This window comes from Globicephala melas, chromosome 8 (genome assembly GCF_963455315.2).
Source record: "Globicephala melas chromosome 8, mGloMel1.2, whole genome shotgun sequence".
NCBI lineage: Eukaryota > Metazoa > Chordata > Mammalia > Artiodactyla > Delphinidae > Globicephala > Globicephala melas.
This window is the reverse complement of record NC_083321.1, coordinates 101589784-101614630: the sequence shown is the minus strand read 5'-3', so window position 1 is coordinate 101614630 and position 24847 is coordinate 101589784.

Sequence of the window (24847 nt, the reverse complement as noted above, 5' to 3'; positions counted from 1 at the left end):
TCTCTAAATGTTTGATAGAATTCACCTGTGAAGCCATCTGGTCCTGAGCATTTCTTTGTTGGAAGATTTTTAATCACAGTTTCAATTTCAGTGCTTGTGATTGGTCTGTTCATATTTTCTATTTCTTCCTGGTTCAGTTTCGACAGGTTGTGCTTTTCTAAGAATTTGTCCATTTCTCTCAGGTTGTTCATTTTATTGGCATATAGTTACTTGTATTAATCTCTGATGATCCTTTGTATTGCTGCAGTGTCCGTTCTTACTTCTCCTTTTTCATTTCTAATTCCGTTGATTTGAATCTTCTCCCTTTTCTTCTTGGTGAATCTGGCTAATGGTTTATCAATTTTGTTTATCTTCTCAAAGAACCAGCTTTTAGTTTTATTGATCTTTGCTATTGTTTTCTTCATTTCTGTTTCATTTATTTCTGATCTGATTTTTATGATTTCTTTCCTTCCACTAACTTGGGTTTTTTTGTTCTTCTTTCTCTAAATGTTTTATGTGTAAGGTTAGGTTGTTTATTTGAGATGTTTCTTGTGTCTTGAGGTAGGATTGCTTTGTTATAATCTTCTCTCTTAAAACTGCTTTTGCTGCATCCCAGAGGCTTTGGTCATTGTGTTTTCATTGTCATTTTTTTTCTAGGTATTTTTTGATTTCCTCTTTGATTTCTTTAGAGATCTCTTGGATATTTAGTAGTGTATTGTTTAGCCTCCATGTGTTTGTATTTTTTACAGTTTTTTTTCCTGTAATTGATATATAGTCTCATAGCATTGTGGTTGGAGAAAAATACTTGATACAATTGCAATTTCCTTAAATTTACCAAGGCTTGGTTTGTGACCCAAGATATGGTCTATTCTGGAGAATGTTCCATGAGCATTTGAGAAGAAAGTGTATTATGTTGTTTTTGGAATATATATATCAATTAAGTCAATTATATAAATATCAATTATATATCAATATCAATTATATAAATTGATATAAATATCAATTAAGTCCCTCTTGTTTAATGTAACATTTAAAACTTGTGTTTCCTTATTTATTTTCATTTTGGATGATCTATCCATTGGTGAAAGTGGGCTGTTAAAGTCCCCTACTATGATTGTGTTACTGTTGATTTGCCCTTTTATGGCTGTTAGGCTTTGTGTTATGTATTGTGATGCTCCTATGTTGGGAGCATAAATATTTATAGTTGTTATATTTTCTTCTTTGATTGATCCCTTGATCATTATGTAGTATCCTTCTTTGTCTCTTGTAATAGTCTTTACTCTAAAGTGTATTTTGTCTGATGTGAGAATTGCTACTCTGGCTTTTTTTGATTTCCATTTGCATGGAATATCTTTTTCCATCTCCTCACTTTCAGTCTGTGTGTGTCTCTAGGTCTGAAGTGAGTTTCTTGTAGACAGCCTATATATGGGTCTTATTTTTGTATCTATTCAGCCAGTCTATGTCTTTTGGGTGTAGTATTTAATCCATTTACATTTAAGGTAGTTATCGATACACATGTTCCTGTTACCATTTTCTTCATTGTTTTGGGTTTGTTATTGTAGGTCTTTTCCTTCTCTGGTGTTTCCTGCCTAGAGAAGTTCCTTTACATTTGTTGTAAATTGGTTTGGTGCTGCTGAATTCTCTTAGCTTTTGCTTGTCTGTAAAGGTGTTAATTACTCATTTAAATTTGAATGAGATCCTTGCTTGGTAGTGTAATCTTGGTTGTATGTTTGTCCTTTTCATCACTTTAAATATGTCCTGCCACTCCCTTCTGGCTTGCACAGTTTCTGCTGAAGATCAGCTCTTAACCTTATGGGGATTCCTTTGTATGATATTTGTTGCTTTTCCCTTGCTGCTTTTAATATTTTCCTTTGTATTTAATTTTTGATAGTTTGATTAATATATGTTTTGACATGTTCTTCCTTGGATTTATCCTGTATGGGACTTTCTGTGCTTCCTGAACTTGATTGACTATTTCCTTTCCCACATTAGGGAAGTTTTCAACTATAATCTCATCAAATATTTTCACAGTCCTTTTCTTTTTCTCTTCTTCTTCTGGGACCCCTATAATTTGAATGCTACTGTGTTTAATGATGTCCCAGAAGTCTCTCAGACTGTCCTCAATTGTGTTTATTCTTTTTTCTTTATTCTGCTCTGTGGTAGTTATTTCCACTATGTTATCTTCCAGGTCACTTATATGTTCTTCTGCCTCAGTTATTCTTCTATTGATTCCTTCTAGAGAATTTTTAATTTCATTTATTTTGTTGCTCATCATTGTTGTTTGCTCTTTAGTTCTTCTAGGTCCTTGTTAAATGTTTCTTGTTTTCTCCATTCTATTTCCAAGATTTTTGGTCATCTTTACTATCTTTACCCTGAATTCTCTTTCAGGTAGTCTGCCTATTTCCTCTTCATTTGTTTGGTCTGGTGGGTTTTTACTTTGCTCCTTCATCTGCTACGTATTTCTCTGTCTTCTTACTTTGCTTAACTTATTGTGTTTGGGGTCTCCTTTTCACAGGTTGCATGTTCATAGTTCCCATTGTTTTTGGTGTCTGCCCCCAGTGGGTAAGGTTCTTTCAGTGGTTTGTGTAGGCTTCTCGGTGGAGGGGACTTTTTCTTGTGTTCTGGTGGGTGAGGCTGGATCTTGTCTTTCTGATGGGCATTACCACATCTTGTGGTGTGTTTTCATGTGTCTGTGAGCTTATCATCATTTTAGGCAGCCTCTCTGCTAGTGGGTGGGGTTGTGTTCCTGGCTTGCTAGTTGTTTGGAATGGGGTGACCATCACTGGAGCTTGCTGGTCATTGAGTGGAGCTGGGTCTTAGCACTGAGATGGAGATCTCTGAGAGAGCTCTCACCAATTGATATCATGTGGATCCAGGAGGTTTCTGGTTGTCCAATGTCTTGAACTCAGCTCTCCCACCTCAGAGGCTCAGACCTGACACTTGGCCTGAGCACCAAGACCCTGTCATATGGCTCAGAAGAAAATGGAGAAGAAAAAAGAAATAAAATAAGGTTAGTAAAGTAAAAAAAAATTAAAATAATTTAAAGAGTAATAAAAAAAGGAAGAGAGAAACCAAATTAATAAACAAATTCACCAATGATAACAAGTGCTAAAAACTATACTAAGATAAACATAAAATGAGAAACTAGTCAGTCACAGACTGCAAACCCCAAATCTACTTTTGCTCCCAGAGTTCACCATAATAGCAAATATTTTGAAAGGTAGTCGTATTCAGGTCAGACAAACTCAGCTTCCTATGATCTCCATGTTGTTTTTTGTAATATTAACATGGAATTGCATCAATCCACTCAAACCGTCTCCCAGGTCTCCCTCCAGAACCTGAGTGCCAGTTTGTAGGACAGTCAGCTGACAGGGTTTACTTGCAGACTGAGACCAATGAACAAAGCAAAGCCCCCCATAGGCTCCTCATCATCATTCTTCTCTAGAAATCTAGGAACTATTCGTAATAGACTTGTCTGGTCCCTGTTATAACCTTAAGGTAGTTATGCAAATTAGTAACAGATTGAAAACAACCTCGGTACTGGTCAGTAGAATTTTTTAAGGTAATATATATCATTTAGCCATTGTTCTGGCTATTTTGTATGTGCCATAAAAGAAGCATCTACCACATGCCCAGAATTCATGGATTGAATTCTAAATAGTTTGCTTTAACTCCTCTAGACTCCACTGTCACATTCACTCTACTTTTCACTCTATTTTTCCTGAATCTTGTGGCTGCCAACCTCCCTGTCTATCTGACATTTACTTTCCATGCTAATCCTTCCAACTACTCCTTTACCTGTTCTCCTTTGATCTTGCTCACTGTTAATCATCTTTCAGGAATATTCTTTCCTGCTTGGTCTTGTTCTCCAGATGTCCTTGTCCAGAGGTAGCCCCTGTGTATCACACTCAAACCCACATGCCCCCATTTAATTGGACTGGATAATGTGAGAAAGGATCTGAACAAAGCTTATCATTAAGTAACAAACTTATTGTGCATCTATCACATCCAAAGCACTAGATCCCTGATACTTTTAAAGAGTTGCCCAAATCTATCTGGCAAGGAAATGTCATCCCCAACATTTCTTTCATCAGTATTTTTTTCCTTTATAACACCTGTAACATATAACATGATGCCTTCCTTCAATCCACCATCTAGATTTTGAGAGAAAAGGAGTATTGGAAAACAATCCAGTACTAAACAACAGCAAAGACCACAAGGTAGCAGATGTCCCAGGAGAGGATGTGACTAATTGCTAACTGAGAAAATCATTGAAGTTGGTGAGGTTAGGAGTGGGGAGGTCACTGTGTACGTGAAGCCTTCATGGCAGGGAGACAAGGGGAGTAGCCTTTCTAGCAGAACTGCACTAGGAGTCAAAGGTGGAATTATATCAAAAAGAGAACAAAAACCCTGAGAGAGGGGGTCAGCTTAGTCAATACCTGGGAAGTCAATATCTGGGTACCCGTTCTGTAGAGGAAATTTAAGATATTAAGACTGAAGTAAAATTGAATTGACTTATATCTTTGCTTTTTTTTATTAAAAAAAATAAAGTGAAAGCAAACAAACAAAAATCCCCAGAAAACCCTTTAGAGTCTCGGAACTTAAGTCTTATTTTAAGCTCTTCTAACCAGGGCATAAGAAATCACTGTTTGAGCCAAAGCCCTTTGGAATGACTTAAGTTTTGGTTTCATATTACCAAGTAAGACTTCACAGATGAAGAGCAGCAAAGTTCCATCCCTGGAAACATGGACGCTCTATTCAAGCACAACTGAATTGCAGCCAGAATGATGCTTAGTCTATTGAAGATTTCCTTCTCTTCTGCAGCCCATAACTCTGATCTCACTGACTGGATGCCTTTGAAGCCTAACTCTGCCTTTGATCCACTCTGACTCATTATTAGCTCAAGTTATTTGATCTCTTACAGGTCATAAATATTCTCATATTGAGATTTCCCAAAGAGTCACTTACCTAACATGAGCTGGAAACAGCCCTTCCTAGAAGATGCTTTTGCCCCTGGTCATCTGAGACCCATCCTCTACTGACTTTGTGTATAAGGCCTTGTTAAGATGATCTTGGGCTTCTGTCTACTGGTGTTAATAAAATGGCAGCAAGTTCAGGCTGGAGGTGGTGATGCTTTTAGTAGTCGAGCACAATTATGTTCTGCTCTCCTGCTTTTAAAGGCAGAATGTGTGTTGCTGATAGATCTGAGAGATGCTCTACCAATTAGCCCATGGTTTAAAAGCAGTGGGGTTTAACAATATAGGCAGCACAACATGTAATGCAAATAAGACTAAGCATGGCTGTGATAAATGTGTCTTATCCAGGGTAGTGCCAGCAACATGAACTGAACTCACAAATCCTGACATTGGGTAGCAACAGAAATCCACAGGGGTGTGTTATCAGCAGCAAAAGACAGGGGGAACCTGTAAAGGAGGAGTTTTTCTCTAAATCATGGCAGAGGTAAATAAATCTCCTCAGAAACTAGATGATCATCTTTTCATAAGGTGGCCCATGGGGACAAATTAATTCACCTTGCACTGAAAGCCACCGGAACTAGATGAACCCCAATCTGTGACCATTTTTCACAAGGCAGGCCAAGGGTAGGATAATGGTATCCCTTAGATTTCCAAGAGGACATCGTTTTGTTTTCTTTTATTCCTTCATATAAAGTTGAGACATTATACTTATATCTTAAAGCACTGTAATTATTATAGATTTTCATTAAAATAAAGTCATAAGTCAGTGGGAGAAAAAGCCTTTGTCAGATCTTGTGTCCCCATTTTTGGTGTAGGAAATTTATGGTCACTATAAGCTAGAAAGCTCATGCGGTGACAAGGTCTGCCTGGGTGAATTAAGAGTTCCTACCTACGGCTTTTTTGCTTTCTGGCAAGAAACAAGGAATAAAAGAAAAAGACAATGGAATTTTATGTTAACTGACTTCTTCTCTTCTTGTTCTGCCATAATATTCATAACAAAAATAATTATAATAACGTGACTTTAATTTTATATTCCACTTCATAATTTACAAATTGTTTTGTGTGTATTAGTATGATACTCCTAATAGGAGGATGGTCTTTATTTTTTCCATATCACAGATAAGGAAATTATGGATAGAGAAGAACAGAATTGTGCAAGGGTGAGTAAATAATTGACCTGAGTGAGCTGCCAGGTCATGTATCTTCCCAAGAGATATTTTGCTCTGTTTACTCTCCCCTATTGTTATAGGTACCTCAGAGTCTCCCTGATATCCAAGGAGTACTGGAGAAATAATGGGATAACAAGGAAAAAAATGTAGCTACTGTGCAAACTTCCAAAGCTCCAAGGAGCAATTTGCTTTGAATAGTAAAAATAATTACAAGACTGATTTTTAGGAATAAAGAGACCTCAAACCTAACCAAAGGAAAATCACACTTACCTAGATTAAGACACTGTGTACTTTTTTGATGCACTTCTCACTGTTGAAAATTTAGATTTAATTGTGTGTGATCATTTAATTAAGTCTTCTCTCACTAGCCTGAAACTTCCATTAAAACAGAGATTTTATTTGCTCTTCTGCTCACCATTTTATCTCATGTCGAGCACAGTGTGTGGCACTCAATACGTATTAATTGAATGGTTGAATAACTGGACTAATGAGAGGACAAAGACCTTAAAGAAGGATAGAAAAAGATGACTTTCAATTTGAAATGAGGAATCTCATATTAAATATGAGAAGTCTTAGAAGGGGCAGTCTGATCAACACAACATACCTTTTTGATTCTATGTTTTGGGATATCAAGTTAGCCTTAACTTCAGCTGCTGGTACCTTATTATGGGACAGCAAAAAAAAGTCAACTCTGTTTTGAGTGAAAGAGAAAGAAAGATTGGGAGAAATAGTTGCCTGATTGAGCAAAAATAAAATTATCAGCGTACTGGGATAGCCACAGTTAGGAGAATATTTCTTCCCAGAATGGGCAGTTGGAAATAGCCATTGTAATCATTGCATCTAAGAGAGATAACTCTTAAGTCCAGTGCTAGCATTGTGTGCAGAGTATATGATGTGCCTTGGGTGGAAGTTCCTTTGCTTTCTGACTATATCCACTTAAAGATGGATAGCCAGCTTTGGTGGAAGATCTGTCTATAGAATGTACAGAGATAGGCAAATCTGAGTCATTGGATTGGGGCTTAAACCTCAATCCTGGCATTCTTAATGGTAAACGTAAAAAAGTTGAACCAAATGGCTTTGGTTTCAAGTTCAGCTTCTGTATTTTTTTCTTCCCTGTTTCTTGTGTCTTACCTGCAGTTTCAGAAAAGTCATTGTGAGGTCAAGTTGACATATGCAGCATCTTAAAACACTAAATGGCCTGTAATGAGGGTAAAGATTGCCATACACTCAGTACCACTGACTTCTTGTAAAAGGATATTAGTTGCTAAGAGCAATAGAACACTCCTAGAAGTCTTCAGATGTGTTGCTACTGAATATAAAATTTCTAATCAGGTGCTTTTAAGTCAGGTAGAATTTTTGCTTCAGTAAGAAATACACTATTTATATATAAGTTCATAATTTACCAATAGATCTTTTTGCTTTAAATTTTTAACAACATATTGGGTAACGGGGTTGATTTTCCAATCTCCCAGTGACTGGTAATGTAAGAAGTGTCTCCAGCTTTCTGCATATGTTAATACTAACCAGGAAAAAAGTGGCACATTAGTTAAACATTAGATAGAGTCTTAAAAGCCAAGTTCTCTTCATCCTCAGTGACCTATTTCTCCTACTGTGGTGCACTGTCCTGCTGCCCTTCCCTGTGCTGTTCATTCATTTCTTTCTGTCGTAGGACTCATTGTCCCAAGTCTCCATTTCAAAGTCTCAAAATACTTAATATAGGCTGAATATATCGTAGGTGCTCCAAATAAATTTGCTGAGTGATTCAATGAAGAGAAGAGGCAAACTCTCAAAGCCATTCAGAGTTATGCTCTTCCTTGGATAAATTTGCTAACATGTAAAAGTGTGTCATGAATTAAGACACTAGGTGCAACTCTACCTCCAGAATTTAACAGAGCTCAAATAATGGCATTGTTACTAGATTGTTCCTAATGTTTCCCCCATCCATATCTGGATGCCAAATTCTGTTTATTTAAGTCTTCTTCAAAGGCAGGTTCTAATCCTTTATCCCTATTTATAAAACATTTTGAGATCTCCCTGAAAGTCATTAAGGAATGAAATGCTAGTTATAGCTCTAGCTCAGCTGGGTATCAAGTTCATCCAACATCACTAGGAAAAACTCTCCAGCTAATTGGACTTTGCTTGTTTTCAGAAACCTGCCAGAATTTTTTTTCACATCCATAGGTTAGTAACTACATTATAATTTAGGGGGTTTGCTTTTATCTTACTTTCCAGAAGTTTCCAGAAAACATCCCTTGCATCAGCCCATTCATACTTTAAGCACCTCCATGAAACATTATGAGGTGGGAGTGAATGAGGATTTGGAGGGGTCATTTTGGATTGAGGCTTCTATGAAACGGTTTTATTCATGTAATGAATGCTGGTATAGCTAGAACTAGAACCCAGATCGGCTGTTCACTAAGTGATGGGAGGGAATCTCCTGACTGATGTTATTGTTTCAATTTATAGGCAAAAAGAGCCAAAGGGCAGCATGAAGTTATCTGTACAATGCCATGGTGCGAATTGAGCTCAGTCTGATAATCAACTCAAGAATAAAGAAAGCTAATTTTGCATGTTCCAGACTCTAGTTGATCTCTAGCCCTGTGGATACTAAAGGAAACTTTTTGATATCACCTGTCAGTCACCCTTTGCCTCATTAAATGACTGTGGATTAATGAGCACATAGAATCAGGAAACAGTTCCATCCAAGGGAAGGCAAATTGAAGTCCAACTTCAAAGCAACACACCTGACCTCATATAAAAGTGTTCTAGTTTATTACTTTGCACGACTGTGTGTTTCAATTTATTACACTGATGACTTACCTTGTACTATTCTGTGTTCAATTATGTATTTCCTGTTCTCATTACAGAGTTTCAAACGACTGCAAAAATATATTCATTTAATGCTTTTTCTGCTCTTTTAAAATTTTTATCACTCAGAAAGGAGGAAGAAAATGGTTTGAGCATTAGCACTTGGTATAAACTCAGATTGATTTTATATACTTAAATTACTCTGATAATTGGAGCAAAGAAACTCTTTTACCTGAAATAACTGAATAGTAGCTAGAAAAATATATTTTGGGGTCTTAACTGTTCAGATATTTTGCATATACTAGCACATCCAATATATAACTCAATACAAAGAAATCAGAATAATGTAAAACTCTTGGGGGTCCAAAGAGACCAAGTGTACCAGGTAGTGGTTTGGGAAAAGACAGGGGCCATAATCTGAGGGACATGTTTTAGTAGAGAGTCTTCCACTTACTAAGTTTGTGGTTTGGGAGAGTTTTATTTGTGGGAAAAAAAAGTTATCTGTAGTTATGCCTCATTTTTAAACGATATGGTAATTTTTTATATTAAAAGACAAAATTAATCTAAGCTAAAATAATAAGATCTATACGATGAACAACGTATAAGTCAGTGTCCTCTCTTACTCCCCAGAGAAAGAAGGATAATGAGGATGCTCTAGCCACTGTCTTATCTTAAATAAGTTCGTCAGTGGGTTACGACTTAAGGAACAAAGAATACAACACTTGTACTGTCACTCTACCTCTCTTTCCTGATGTTTAAAATGTATCTATTGAGCAAAACAATGAATGAAGGCCTAAATGCTGATACCTCTGAGAGAGGTAACCCAGTTACATTCATCTTAAAGGATAAATGAATGATTTCAATGCCTATCCTGAAGAACAGTACAAATGTCAATGGATTCTCAGGTAAGAGGCAGTATAAATTGTCATGCAGGAGAAAAAGAAAATGGCATAAACCAAATGGGAGACCTAGATAGGCAGAGAAGAAAAAGTTCTTCCCAGTTTGAATGTGCACTAGGCCTGATGATGAGTAGAAGGATCAGAGGAGCTTCTCTTCTTTTTATCATCAAAGAATGTGATAGATTCATTTGACATTCAGATTCCTTGCTTAGCTTTTATGCACTTATAGTGTGAAGAACAAGTTCATTTTGAACAGTTATACCTCAGTTATATGCCAGGACAGTGTCAGGTGAGAAAATAAAAAAGAATCAAATACCATGTAACAGAACAACTGGTACCCAGTTGATTAGAACCACTGTCTAATTAGCTATTCCACTTTCCTTTCCCCATAAATGAGCAAGCGGAGACTGTAAGTGAATTTGGGGATCTCTGTAATCTGAGGTTTAGAGCCTTGACTGAACCCACAGAAGGACTAAAAAGTAAAAGCAGTTTCTCCTTTCTGAAATCATGCCATTCCTCTGCCCATAAGCTTCTGCTTTTGCCAAGGCTGGACAGTGCTTGCACCTAGACATTAGGCATCTTTTCTACCGATTGCTTCTAGTATCTGCACACTCCAGGTATAACCATTTGTCTTTTAGAATGCTGTTACATTCTTCCCCCAAACCTCATAATAAAATAATTTTTATCCTTATTAATCAAAAAAGCATGCAATTCAGCATTTTTGACTTGGAAACCAAAAGTATTGTCACTATGAGAAAGTCATAGTATTATGACTCATTACTAGAAACACTTATTTAAAGCAACAAGTTGAATATGACAAATATTGGACAAGCATCTCTTTGTTTAGGTTACACAATGGATCTGTTTGTTCTCCTGACTAATTCTTTTGACCAATTTAATTCAATTTGGAAGTAGTAAATCTCATGGGTGGTATGGTGTCTTACTATATCCTGAAATTCACTTAATGCTTTCTTTACTCACTGCTTTCACCCAATAAGCATTATGAATTCTTAAAACATTGCTAGGCACTGTGCTAGATGCTAGGGATACAAAAATTAAAGGGAGGGCTTGCTGACCACGTCTTCTGCTAGGGAAGGGCTTCTAGGGATTGCACTCACCCTCTAACCCTCCCTTGCTCCTCTCTTCCTAAGACTTCATGAGGATCAAGACTTGGAGTTTCTGGATTACTTCATTTCCCAAAACCACTGAAACAAATACAAAGCATCACCTTATCCAGAGCATTCCCTTTAAGCTATTTTGCATTTCATTTGCATTCATTGCATTGCATTTCATACAGCACCAAACTCAATTTCTAGTTCACCCTGACTTTAAGTAACTATTTCTGATTTAAATCATTCTTATTCTGATCCCCCTTTTTCAACATCACAAAGCTGTGCTTCAGCATCATCCAGCTGTGCCTCTGTTTTGCCACTTCCTTGAGGTGAAACCCTTTCAGTGGTGTACAAATAAGGAAACCTTCCTGAAAGGCAAAAGCAGGATCTGGAGCTGCCTTCCCCGAAAAACTCTCCTCATTATACAGGTATCAGATAACCTATTTTGAAATACAAAGCAGGCTTTCAGGCTGCAGTTGAAAAACATAGTATTCTAAGATTTGTCTTGAATGCTTCCTTTTAAAGATGCTTAATGAATTCCTGAGTTTAAAGGAAGTCAGAGGAGAAAAGTATCCTCCTTGCTTTTCTTTTATTCCCTTAGGACATTAATGAACGTTATGATTTATGAAGGCCACTCCAGAGCCTGGTGTATCTAAGATCACATTTGCCAGGCACATCTTGCAGTGGTTCATTCCTAGAACTGTCTTCAGGGGTGGTTAGTGTACCAGGCATTCTCCCACAAGGGCACAGCCAAATTTGATTAATTCAAGGAGAGCTGATTTATAGAAAGATTAATCAGAAAGGAGCAGATGGGTGTTAGGGAAACACAGGGATGGTGTAACACAGCAGGACCCTATGGGGCCTTCCCAGGACAGGCCTTCCCCCATACCCTCTGTTTTGGCTCCTCTCTGAAGTACCTAGATAACTGTTTGATGCACATTTCCTGAGTTGTTTGCAGTTGTGAACCCCGCCACCACCACCAAATAGAAGAACTACTTGATGACCATGAGCACATAGCCCCAGGCCTCCTGGAGCCTAAGGACTGATAAATGAACCCTTGTGACACTACACCACTGCCTCACCATCAGCTAATCAGAGAATTGTGCACAAGCTGATCACATACCCTGCGACCCCCAATCCCCCAGTCCCCCCACTCCCACAGCCCCAGTCCTGGCCTTTAAAAATGCTTTGCCAAAACCCTTCGGGAACTCGAGGCTTTTCAGGGCATGAACCACCTCATCCTGTGTGGCCTTTCAACAAACGTTTCTCTGCTCCAAACTCCAACGTTTCAGTTTGTTTGGCCTCACTGTGCGTGGGGCACATGAACTTGCATTAACAATGGTTAACCAGAACCTGGAAGAAAAAAAAGTCCTGGAAGCAAGCTACCTTGCTAGAACGGTGGAATGACATATGGAGCGACAGAGCTAGTGTGAGGCCACCTTGAGGGAAGGAGCAGAGGAGTAAATACTCCCTCCCTCCATCTCTGGCTGGAGTTCTCCTTGGGCTGAAGTCAGCTGGAAGCCATAAGACTCAAGAGTCCATCCAAGATTTCCTAAGGTCACACTCCTGGGGCAGAGAGTGGGGTGGAGACAGGTGGAGACTGGACCCAAAGGGGTAACTGGAAAAATCTGGTACAAGCAGGAGAGGATGCCATCTCTCTGTTACCTGCTAGGTAGCTTCCAACTGGTCTCCCTGCTTTAGAGCAAACATGGATCCCGGTTTGCTCAGGACAATGTCTGTTATGTCTGTGCTGCTTGTCTATGAATTGTGTCAATTTTCACTCTCCAAGAGTGCTCTGGTTTAGATAAAGTGTATGGTCATCCTACTCTGCTTCAGCTTTTCACTGCATCAGGTCCGTTCTCCAACAGCCACAAGAGTGACTCTAAAGCAGAGAACTAGATTATGTAAATCATATGCTCAAAACGCCCACATCGTTCACAAAAGTATCACAAATCCTCACCTCAGCCCACAAGCCACAAATGCTCCGCCTTCATTCTGTCCCTCTGAACTCAGCTTCTTCCACTCTTCCCGGCCCCAGCAGCTTCCTTGTTCTCCTTCCGCCAGCCAGCCAAACCCACCCCCACACAGGCCCTTTGCACTTGCTATTCTCTCTGTTGAGAAAGCTCTTCTCCAAGATATTCTCCTAACTTGCTCTCTTTTTTTCCTTTCTATCTTTAGTGAAGAAAAAAAAATCATCCGTCAAATGAACTCTGCCTTTACCAGCAATTCTAACTAAACCCTTTCCCATAGTCAAACCCTTCGTCTCATCCTGCTTTATTATTCTTCTTGACACTTCACATCATCTGCATATTCATCTGTTTATTGTCTGTCTTCCTCCACTAGAGGAGAAGTTCTCTGAAAACAGAGATTTTTCTGTTTTGGTAATTACTGTATTCCTTGAGTTTAGTAGAGTTTCTAGCATATATTATATGCTCAGTAAAGATGCCTTGGACAAATAAAAATACATGAAGATTTTCGGTACAGAAGATAGAGTTGGGCTTCAATCTGTGGGTAACAGGATGATCTGAGTATCATTAAACTAGCTAACAAACGAAAGAATATATGTGATATAAATTCTAAGACATAATGGAAAATAAGGGTGATTACCAATATTGTTCTTGTAACTATCATTGGCACACACAGTGAATGGAGGGACTAAATTATATCTGAAGATTCTTTTGTTCATATGTATCACTAGTTAAAATCATTGTATTTTTGCACTTATTTTTCTTAAATTTACTGAGGATGTTTTGAAACAGAATACTTCCACTACATAAATAAGCACTTTATTCACTGAAATATTCGTGAGTCACGTTGAGAAACCAAGATTTTATGTTTGGTTAATTCAGCCCCAAAGAGGTTAAGTGAATTACATCAAAGCACACACCAAACGAATGATAAATGTACCAGTAAAACATAAAAGAAAAGGACCATGTTTCAAAAAAGAAAACTGCTGAAGTTTGAAATGAGAGGAAGATTTGCTTGAAGCAAATCCTCATGGGAGTTGACCCCACTAGAATGACTGGCAGATTTGCACTGTCTCAGGAACACTACTGTCCAGGAAAAGATTCTTCCTCTTTTATCCAGCCAACCAAAAGGTGGCAGACCATATAGTATAACATTCTACCTGTCCTAGCATTGAGAATAAAGTAGCATTACCTTCATATTATTCACATTGTCTTTGATAATCTGAGACATTTCATATACTCAGAGAAAATTTTGAAACTAAAGCTATGATTTAGCTTATGACAAGACAGGAATCTATTTTCTTATCATTATTATCACCCAACACTTTGGTTGCCCTATATCCTTGTCCTCAGTCTTAAAAACAGTCATAATCAGAAAGGACTGAATGGATAAAAGGAAAGAACATCTGAGCAAAGAGAACTCCAGATCCCACTTAAGTCTCACAAGTGTGCTTTTCACCATTTGTACGGATGAATATTCTGAAGTCTAGCTCAGTTACATAACTGGTCCACAATAACCTAATAATCCTGGTATTTGATAGGGCCAAGAGGGTTTCAACCCATATCTGTCTATCTCTAAAAGCCATGACCTTTTCCTTAGACTGTGCAGCCTTTTCATATCCAGACTTATGGAACTAAGGACATTTTATTGCTGGGGTTGAAGCCAACAATGGGGTTTTTGTGCATGGGGTTGAGGTTCATGCACAGGCCCTACCAGCTCAGGGATCTAAAGCAATCTGAGAGAATCAGAGTTAACTCAATCAAATTTAAAACCAATTTGTTTTCATTCTCTTGAGGAAGAAAGGTGTCAGCTCTTACCATTCCTACCATCAGACTTTATCACTTTCAAAGGGCTATAACTTGTTCTATTCTCACTGAATTCTTGAATCCTGAGATTTTCATTCTGAACCCCTAATGTGCGCTCAGCACCCTATGTGCTGTGAGAGCACATTGGTAGGAATAATCTCTTTATATAAATTTTATTTAGGTTTACTTTTCTAAAGCAAGATTATGTGAAACAGATGTTAATTAATGAACTTCTCATTTTACTAAATAAGTTTAATAATGTTTCATACTTTGAAAGGATTCTGGAGCATAAAACATTTGTCTAAAGATAGCTTTAACTTGAGAGCATCACCTTTTCTTCTCCAGAATCAAACTTATGATTTACCTTAAACAGCAACAACAACAACAAAAGACAATATTCATATGTTTTTCAAGAACATACTAAGCTTAACATGTATTTATTACTACCAAGGGCAATGTGCTCACTGGATTGCAACAGGGAGATTGTGATATAACCTGTAACTTTTAAGGAATTTTGATTTCTTATGAAAGCTAGGAAATACATGCACATATGATAACATTCTGTTTTTACAAAGCTGCTGGAATGTCCAAAGAACTCATGGCACAGTAAGCTCTTTAAAATTTCAGAGGAAGACCTGTGGGTGAGAGATTACAGGAAACACCTGCCAGAACTTGGCTAGACAAGAAAGAGTTTGGTTTTCCTGGGACCTCAGAAATATCTTAGGAGGAGACCTTCAGCATGGTGGAGGAGCAAGACGTGGAGATCACCTTCCTCCCCACAAATACATCAGAAATACATCTACATGTGGAACAACTCCTACAGAACACCTACTGAACACTGCCAGGAGACCTCAGACCTCCCAAAAGGCAAAAAAATCCCCACGTACCTGGGTAGGGCAAAAGAAAAAAGGAAAAACAGAGATAAAAGAATAGGGATGAGACCTGCACATCTGGGAGGGAGCCGTGAAGGAGGAAAAGTTTCCACACACTAGGAAGCCCCTTCACTGGTGGAGACAGGGGGTGGTGGTGGGGAAGCTTCGGAGCCATGGAGGAGAGCGCAGCCACAGGGGTGCAGAGGGCAAAGCGGACAGACTCCCACACAGAGGATTGGTGTCAACCAGCACTCACCAGCCCAAGAGGCTTGTCTGCTCACCCACCAGGGCGGGTGGGGGTGGGAGCTGAGGCTCAGGCTTCAGAGGTCAGACCCCAGGGAGAGGACTGGCTGCATGAACACAGCCTGAAGGGGGCTAGTGCACCACAGCTAGCCAGGAGGGAGTCCGGGAAAAAATCTGGACCTGCCTAAGAGGCATGAGATCATTGTTTCGGGTGCATGAGGAAAGGAGACTCAGAGCACCACCTAAATGAGCTCCAGAGATGGGCCAGAGCGACAGCTGTCAGTGCAGACCCCAGAGACTGGCATGAAATGCTAAGGCTGCTGCTGCAGCCATCAAGAAGCCTGTGTGCAAGCTCCCTTCCCTGGAGCCTGTGCAGCTCGCCACTGCCAGGGTCCCATGATCCAGCTACAACTTCCCTAAGAGAACACATGGCATGCCTCAGGCTGGTGCAATATCATGCCAGCCTCTGCTGCCACAGGCTTACCCCACATTCCATACCACTCCCTCCTCCCGAACTGAGGGAGCCAGAACCCCCTAATTGGTTGCTGCTGTAACCTCGTCCTGCCTGAGTGAAAAACAGATGCCAGAGGGTGACCTAAATGCAGAGGCAGAGGCCAAATCCAAAGCTGAACCCCAGGAACTGTGCAAAAAAAGGAGAAACAGGGAAAGTTCTCCCAGAAGCCTCAGGAGCAGCAGATTAAATCTCCACAATCTACTTGATGTACCCTGCATCTGTGGAATACCTGAATAGAAAACAAATCATCCCAAAATTGAGGCAGTGGTTTTGGGAGCAACAGTAGACTTGGGGTTTGCTTTCTGCATCTAATTTGTTTCTGATTTTATGTTTACCTTAGTTTAGTATTTAGAGTTTATTATCATTGGTAGATTTTGTTTATTGATTTGGTTGCTCTTTTCCTCCTTTTTTTTAATATATATAAACATATATATTATTTTCCTTTTCTTCTTTTTGTGACTCGGTGTGTGTATGCTTCTTTTTGTGATATTGGCTTTATAGCTTTGCTTTTACCATCTGTCCTAGGGTTCTCTCTGTCCTTTTTTATTTTTTTTTCTTTTTAGTAAAGTTTTTAACATTTGTTATCATTGGTGGATTTGTTTTTTGGTTTGGTTGCTCTCTTCTTTCTTTCTTTCATTTTTTTCTCTTTTTTATTACTTTCAAATTTTTTAATTTTTAATAATTATTTTTTATTTTAATAACTTTATTTTATTTTTCTTTCTTTCTTTCTTTTTCCTCCTGTTTCTTCTGAAAAATGTGGTTGAAAAGGTCTTGGTTCTCCAGCCAGGTGTCAGACCTGTGCCTCTGAAGTGGGAGAGACAATTTCAGGACATTGGTCCACCAAAGACATCCAGGCCCCATGTAATATCAAACGGTGAAAACTCTCCCAGAGATGTCCATCTCAACCCTAAGACCCAGCTCCACTCAATAACCAGCAAGCTACAGTGCTGGACACCCTATGCCAAAAAACTTGCAAGACAGGAACACAGGTCCACTCATTAGCAGAGAGGCTGTCTAAAATCATAATAAGGTCACAGACACCAAAAACACACCACCGGATGTGGTCCTGCCCACCAGAAAGACAAGATCCAGCCTCATCTGCCAGAACACAGGCACCAGTCCCCTCCACCAGGAAGCCTAAACAACCCAGTGAACGAACCTTACCCACTGGGGACAGCCACCAAAAACAATGGGAAGTACGAACCTGCAGCCTGTGAAAAGGAGACCCCAAACACAGTAAGTAAAACAAAATGAGACAACAGAGAAAAACATAGCAGATGAAGGAGCAAGGTAAAAACCCACCAGACCAAACAAATGAAGAGGAAATAGGCAGTCTACCTGAAAAAGAATTCAGAGTAATGATAGTAAAGATGGTCCAAAATCTTGGTAATACAATGGAGAAAATACAAGAAACAATTAACAAGGACCTAGAAGAAATAAAGAACAAACAAACAATGATGAACAACACAATAAATGAAATTTAAAATTCTCTAGAAGGAATCAATAGCAGAATAACAGAAGAACAGAGCCAGAAGAACAGATAAGAGATCTGAAAGATAAAATAGTGGAAATAACTACTGTACAGCAGAATAAAGAAAAAAGAATGAAAAGAATTGAGGACAGTCTCAGAGACTCTGGGACAACATTAAATGCACCAACATTCAAATTGTAGGGATCCCAGAAGAAGAAGAGAAAAAAAGGGACGGAGAAAATATTTGTAGAGATTATAGTTGAAAACATCCCTAACATGGGAAAGGAAATAGCCACCACATAAAGCCTGAAATTGGGGGGATGGAAAAAGTTATTCCATGCAAATGGAAATCAAAAGAAAGCCAGAGTAATAATTCTAATATCAGACAAAATAGACTCTAAAATAAACATGATTACAAGAGACAAAGAAGGACACTACATAATGATCAAGGGATCAATCCAAGATGAAGATATAACAATTGTAAATATGTATGCACCCAATATAGGAGCACCAAAATACATAAGGCAAATGCTAACAGCCATAAAAGGGGAAATTGACAGTAACACAGTCATAGTAGGGGACTTTAACAGTCCACTTTCACCAATGCACAGATCATCCAAAAAGAAAATAAATAAGGAAACACAAGCTTTAAATGATACATTAAACAAGATGGACTTAATTGATATTTATAGGACATTCCATCCAAAAACAACAGAATACACTTTCTCCTCAAGTGCTCATGGAACATTCTCCAGGATAGATCATATCTTGGGTCACAAATCAAGCCTTGGTAAATTTAAGAAAATTGAAATTGTATCAAGTATCTTTTCTGACCACAACACTATGAGACTATATATCAATTACAGGAAAAAATCTATAAAAAATACAAATACATGGAGGCTAAGCAATACACTACTAAACATCCAAGAGATCACTGAAGAAATCAAGGAGGAATTCCAAAAACTCCTAGAAAAAAGGACAATGAAAACACGATGACCCAAAACCTCTGGGATGCAGCAAAAGCAGTTTTAAGAGGGAAGTTTATAGCAATACATTCCTACCTCAAGAAACAAGAACATCTGAAATAAACAACTTAACCTTACACCTAAAGCAATTAGAGAAAGCAGAACAACAACAACAAAAAAACTCCAAAGTTAGCAGAAGGAAATAAATCATAAAAATCAGATCAGATATAAATGAAAAAGAAATGAAGGGAATGATAGCAAAGATCAATAAAACTAAAAGCTTGTTCTTTGAGAAAATAAATAAAATTGATAGATCATTAGCCAGACTCATCAAAAAAAGAAAAAAAAAGTGAAGACTCAAATCAATAGAATTTTAAATGACAAAGGAGAAGTAACAACTGACACTGCAGAAATACAAAGGATCATGAGAGATTGCTACAAGCAACTATATGCCAACCTAGAAGAAATGGACAAAATCTTAGAAAAGCACAACTTTCTGAGATTGAACCAGGAAGAAATAGAAAACATAAACAGACAAATTACAAGCACTGAAATTGAGACTGTGATTAAAAACCTTTTAACAAACAAAAGTCCAGGACCAGATGGCTTCACCAAAGAATTCTATCAAACATTTAGAGAAAAGCTAACACCAATCCTTCTAAAACTCTTCCAAAATGTAGCAGAGGGAGAAACACTCCCAAACTCATTTTACTAGGCCACCATCACCCTGATACCAAAACCACACAAAGATGTAACAAAGAAAGAAAACTACAGGCCAATATCACTGATGAGCATAGATGCAGAAATCCTCAACAAAATACTAGCAAACAGAATCCAACAGCACATTAAAAGGATCCTAGACAATGATCAAGTGGGGTTTATCCCAAAAATGAAAGGATTCTTCAATATATGCATATAAGTCAATGTGATAAACCATATTAACAAATTGAAGCAGAAAAACCATATGATCATATCAATAGAGGCAGAAAAATCTTTCAACAAAATTCAACAGCCATAAAAACCCTCAGAAAGTAAGCATAGAGGGAACCTACCTCAACATAATAAAGGCCATATATGACAAACAAAAGCCAACATCGTTCTCAGTGGTGAAAAACTGAAACCATTTCACTAAGATCAGGAACAACACAAGGTAGCCCCCTCTCACCACTATTATTCAACATAGTTTTGGAAGTTTTACTCACAGCAGTCAGAGAAGAAAAAGAAATAAAGGGAATCCAAATCAGAAAAGAAGAAGTAAAGCTGTCACTGTTTGCTGATGACATGATATTATACATAGAGAATCCTAATGATGCTACCAGTAAACTACTAGAGCTAATCAATGAATCTGGTAAAGTGGCAGGATACAAAATTAAGGCACAAAAATCTCTTGTATTCCTATATACTGATGATGAAAAATCTGAAAGAGAAATTAAGGAAACACTCCCATTTACCATTTCAACATAAAAGAAAAAATATCTAGGAATAAACCTACCTAAGGAGACAAAAGACATGCATGTAGAAAACTATAAGACACTGATGAAAGAAACTAAAGATGATACAAACAGTTGGAGAGATATACCATGTTCTTGGATTGGAAAAATCAACATTGTGAAAATGACTGCACTACCCACAGCAATCTACATATTCAATGCAATCCTTATCAAACTACCAATGGCATTTTTCACAGAACTAGAACAAAAAATTTCACAATTTGTATGGAAACACAAAAGACCCCGAATAGCCAAAGCAATTTGGAGAAAGAGAAATGGAGCTGGAGGAATCAATCTCCTGGACTTCAGACTATACTACAAAGCTACAGTAATCAAGACAGTATGGTACTGGCACAAAAACAGAAATATAGATCAGTGGAGGAGGATAGAAAACCCAGAGATAAAACCATGCACAGATGGTCACTTTATTTTTGATAAAGGAGGCAGGAATATATAATGGAGAAAATACAGCCTCTTCAATAATTTGTGCTGGGAAAACTGGACAGCTACATGTAAAAGAATGAAATTAGAACACTCCCTAACACCATATACAAAAATAAACTCAAAATGGATTAAAGACCTAAATGTAAGGTCAGACACTATAAAACTCTTAGAGGAAAACTCTTAGAGGAAAACAAAAAGCAGAACACTCTATGACATAAATCACATCAAGATCCTTTTTGACTCACCTCCTAGAGAAATGGAAATAAAAACAAAAATAAATGTGACCTAATGAAACTTAAAAACATTTTCAAAGCAAAGGAAACTGTAAACAAGACGGAAAGACAGCCTTCAGAATGGAAAAAAACTATTTGCCAATGAAGCAACTGACAAAGAATTAATCTCCAAAATTTACAAGTAGTCCATGCAGCTTAATATCATAAAAACAAAAAACCCAATGCAAAAATGGGGAGAATACCTAAATAGACATTTCTCCAAAGAAGATATACAGATTTCCAACAAACACATGAAAGGATGTGCAACATCACTAATCGTTAGAGAAATGCAAATCAAAACTACAATTAGGTATCATCTCACACCAGTCAGAATGGCCATCATCAAAAAATCTACAACAAATAAATGCTGGAGAGGGTGTGGAGAAAAGGGAACCCTCTTTCACTCTTGGTGGGAATGTAAATTGATACAACCACTATGAAGAACAGTATGGAGTTTCCTTAAAAAACTAAAAATAGAAGTACCATACAACCCAGCAATCCCACTACTGGGCATATACCCTGAGAAAACCATAATTTAAAAAGAGTCATTTACCACAATGTTCATTGCAGCTCTATTTACAATAGCCAGGGTATGGAAGCAACATAAGTGTCCATCAACAGATGAATGGATAAAGAAGATGTGGCACATATATACAATGGAATATTACTCAGCCATGAAAAGAAACAAAACTCAGTTATTTCTAGTGAGTTGGATGGACCTAGAGTCTGTCATATAGAGTGAAGTAAGTCAGAAAGAGAAAAACAAATACCATATGCTAACACATATATATGGAATCTAAAAAAAGAAAATATGGTTCTGAAGAACCTGGGGTAGGACAGGAATAAAGACGCAGACATAGAGAATGGACTTGAGGACACGGGGAAGGAAAAGTGTACGCTGGGCTGAAGTGAGAGAGTGGCATGAACTTACATATACTACCAAATGTAAAGTAGATAGCTAATGAGAAGCAGCCGCATAGCACAGGGAGATCAGCTCGGTGCTTTGTGACCACCTAGAGGGATGGGATAGGGATGATGGGAGGGAGATGCAAGAGGGAGGAGATATGGGGATATATGTATATGTATAGTTGATTCACTTTGTTATAAGGCAGAAACTAACGCACCATTGTAAAACAATTATATTCCAATAAAGATGTTAGAAAAAAAAAAAGGAAATATCATGGAGGCATCCCTATCTCTACATTCTTACTGCTATGGTTTTCATGTAGGCTCTTCTTATCCATCACCCAGTCCCTTGCTACTCAACACTTGAACGCTTGTTAGAAATGCAAAATATTGGGTCCCACCCAGAATTCCTAAATCAGAACCTGCATTTCAACAATATCCCTAGGTAATTTATACATATATTAAAAGTTTAAGGAGCACTGATCTAGTCTATTAAAATAACCTCTCCAACAACTATGCATGTTAGGGCTTGGCCGCTCTCCACCAAGTCAGTAGAACAATTTTTATAAAACACATGCCTGGCCAAGTCATTTTTCAGATTTAAACACTGCAGAAGCTCTCTTGCTTACAGTTTTGAATCTAAACTCCATGACATGGTGTGTATAGGTCTGTATGATCACCCTGTTTTTCTACGCTTACCCATCTCACCCATTATCCACCACCCACCTCTCATTCCAACTCCTTGATCCTTGGCACGTCCTCAGATATTTTTACATAGTCACACTGTCTTGATTTTAGAGTCCAATCATTCCATCCAGTTGGGAAAAATTTCCTTCTCTTTTTAGCATCCCAGGTTCCTATCGATCTTCCAAGGCCCTGGTCTAACACCAAGCTCTCTCTCAGTGAAAATTTCTGAGCTTTCTTCCCGCAGAACTGGTAGTTCCCTCTTCCGTGATTCCAGGATGCTATATTCATAATTTAGTTGTTCCACTTACCTCAAGTCATTGGGATATAGGTTTAAAAATGAGGGATGGTTTTAGCACAGGCAGCTGAGCAGATAGTGGGTGTCATTATGCATTAATTATTAGTTGCATTCTAAAATAACCTTTCAGTCTGCACAAGCAAAGTGAATTTGAATTTGAAGGTAATTACCTGAGATATTTCAATATTTTTAAATTTTTCTTTCAGCATAATGCAATGGAAAGAACATAGGACTTTGGAGCTTTAAGACTTCGTATCTCTGTCACTCCCTAGTCGCCTGATGTATGATCTTGGTAATTAACCTCTCCAAGTAAGTTTCATTATTTTTAAATTGTGAGTAAAAACTAGAGCTGTTTCTTAAGACAATTGTGAGAATTGAAAGAGATAATTAATGTGAAAGCATTTAGATAACTAGAAAGTGCTGTATACATAATCATAATTTTTCAGAATTTATTCCCTTAATATATTTTGAGCACTTTTTATTTCCTGAAATAAATATCAAAGTTAGATATCAAAGTTATCAAAAATTTTCAGATATGGTATCGGTCCAAATAACAAAGGGTACTAGAGGAAGTAGACACAGAGAGAAAATTTAGAGAAAATGTGTAAGCTGTTACTCTAGCAGTGCAAACTATTTAAACATAAGAAAATTTAGAACAGGCTTGATAGTCGAGGTAACATTTTAAAAAATATTGCAACGGAGGATAAAATTATGAAAGTCTTAAGATTTATAATTATTGGCTCTTACTTTTTCTAGACCGATACAGCCACAAATTTCAGACATTTCTAGAATCTTAAACTTTTGTCTTCCTCTTCACCCAGACACTAATGTGGCCCAGTGCCCGGGCCCCTCCTAACTGTCCCCACTTTCCTTTCCCTGCTACCAATACTTCTTCATTCCTGCTTAGGGCAGCACACACTACCTGTGCTGTACTTGGCCCAGATTCCAAGTTTGTGCCAGTGTTTCCAATATCTATAACAACCTGGAATTTGATCACTGACAATGTAAATGTCATTCTCATGCTGAGTCACTTCAAGTCCTTTCATCCTCCATGAGGTTTCCTTTGCCTGTCCCACCTCCCAGGGGGTCTCTGCAGTTCTTGACTGTATCACGCAGAAAATCACTTAATCATACACATTGCACTTCTTCTCCACTGTTTTATATTTATGCCATTGCTACAGCTGGGCTGAAAACTCCATGAAGGATGGAATCTTGATGTTACTCCAACGTGAGTCTCCCATTTCTTACTCTGAGACCTTGAATGGGACATCCTCACCCCACTCCACTTCAGCACTCTATGCCTCCACTTCCTCATCAGGAAAATAAAGGTGTTCCACTATAAGATTAGACTAGATAATCTTCAAATTTACCTGCAGCTGGAACAATCTATGGCTCTTTCCATGAGACAGCTCTCACCTCATCTTTATAAGGCTTCTTCTAGTGCAAAACTGAGCTCATTTTGGATCAAAATTCATGTGCACCCCAGCTCCGCCTCTGTCCTAGTACTCTGAGAGAATAATGCAGTCTATTTTGCAGACCCTGTCACTGTTCTAACACATAACATCCTATTATTCTTCTGAAATGGAAGATTAAGTTTCCCAGCATGTCTGACTGAAGGCCCAATTTCACCAAATACATAACCATTTGCCTGAAATTCCCCTGGGGAAGGTTATTAACAACAACTTAGTCCCTGATAAATGACTATGTTTCCAAGGTAGTGGTTTATATCAAGGTTCCTAAATACATATCATTTAAATTTACCCAGACAGCCATGTGTCAAATGAACAGCAATTGATGATTAAAAACACTCATTCTTAGGCAAGAGACTGCTGTGCAACTCCTGGTGTGCTGAATCATTGATTTGCTTTAAACATACAAGTGTATTTAATAATCAATACCCACCTCCTATTATCTTATTAAAAATTGCTTACAGTGTTGCTGAGGAAGAAGAGTGGCTCATTGGTTGTCACCT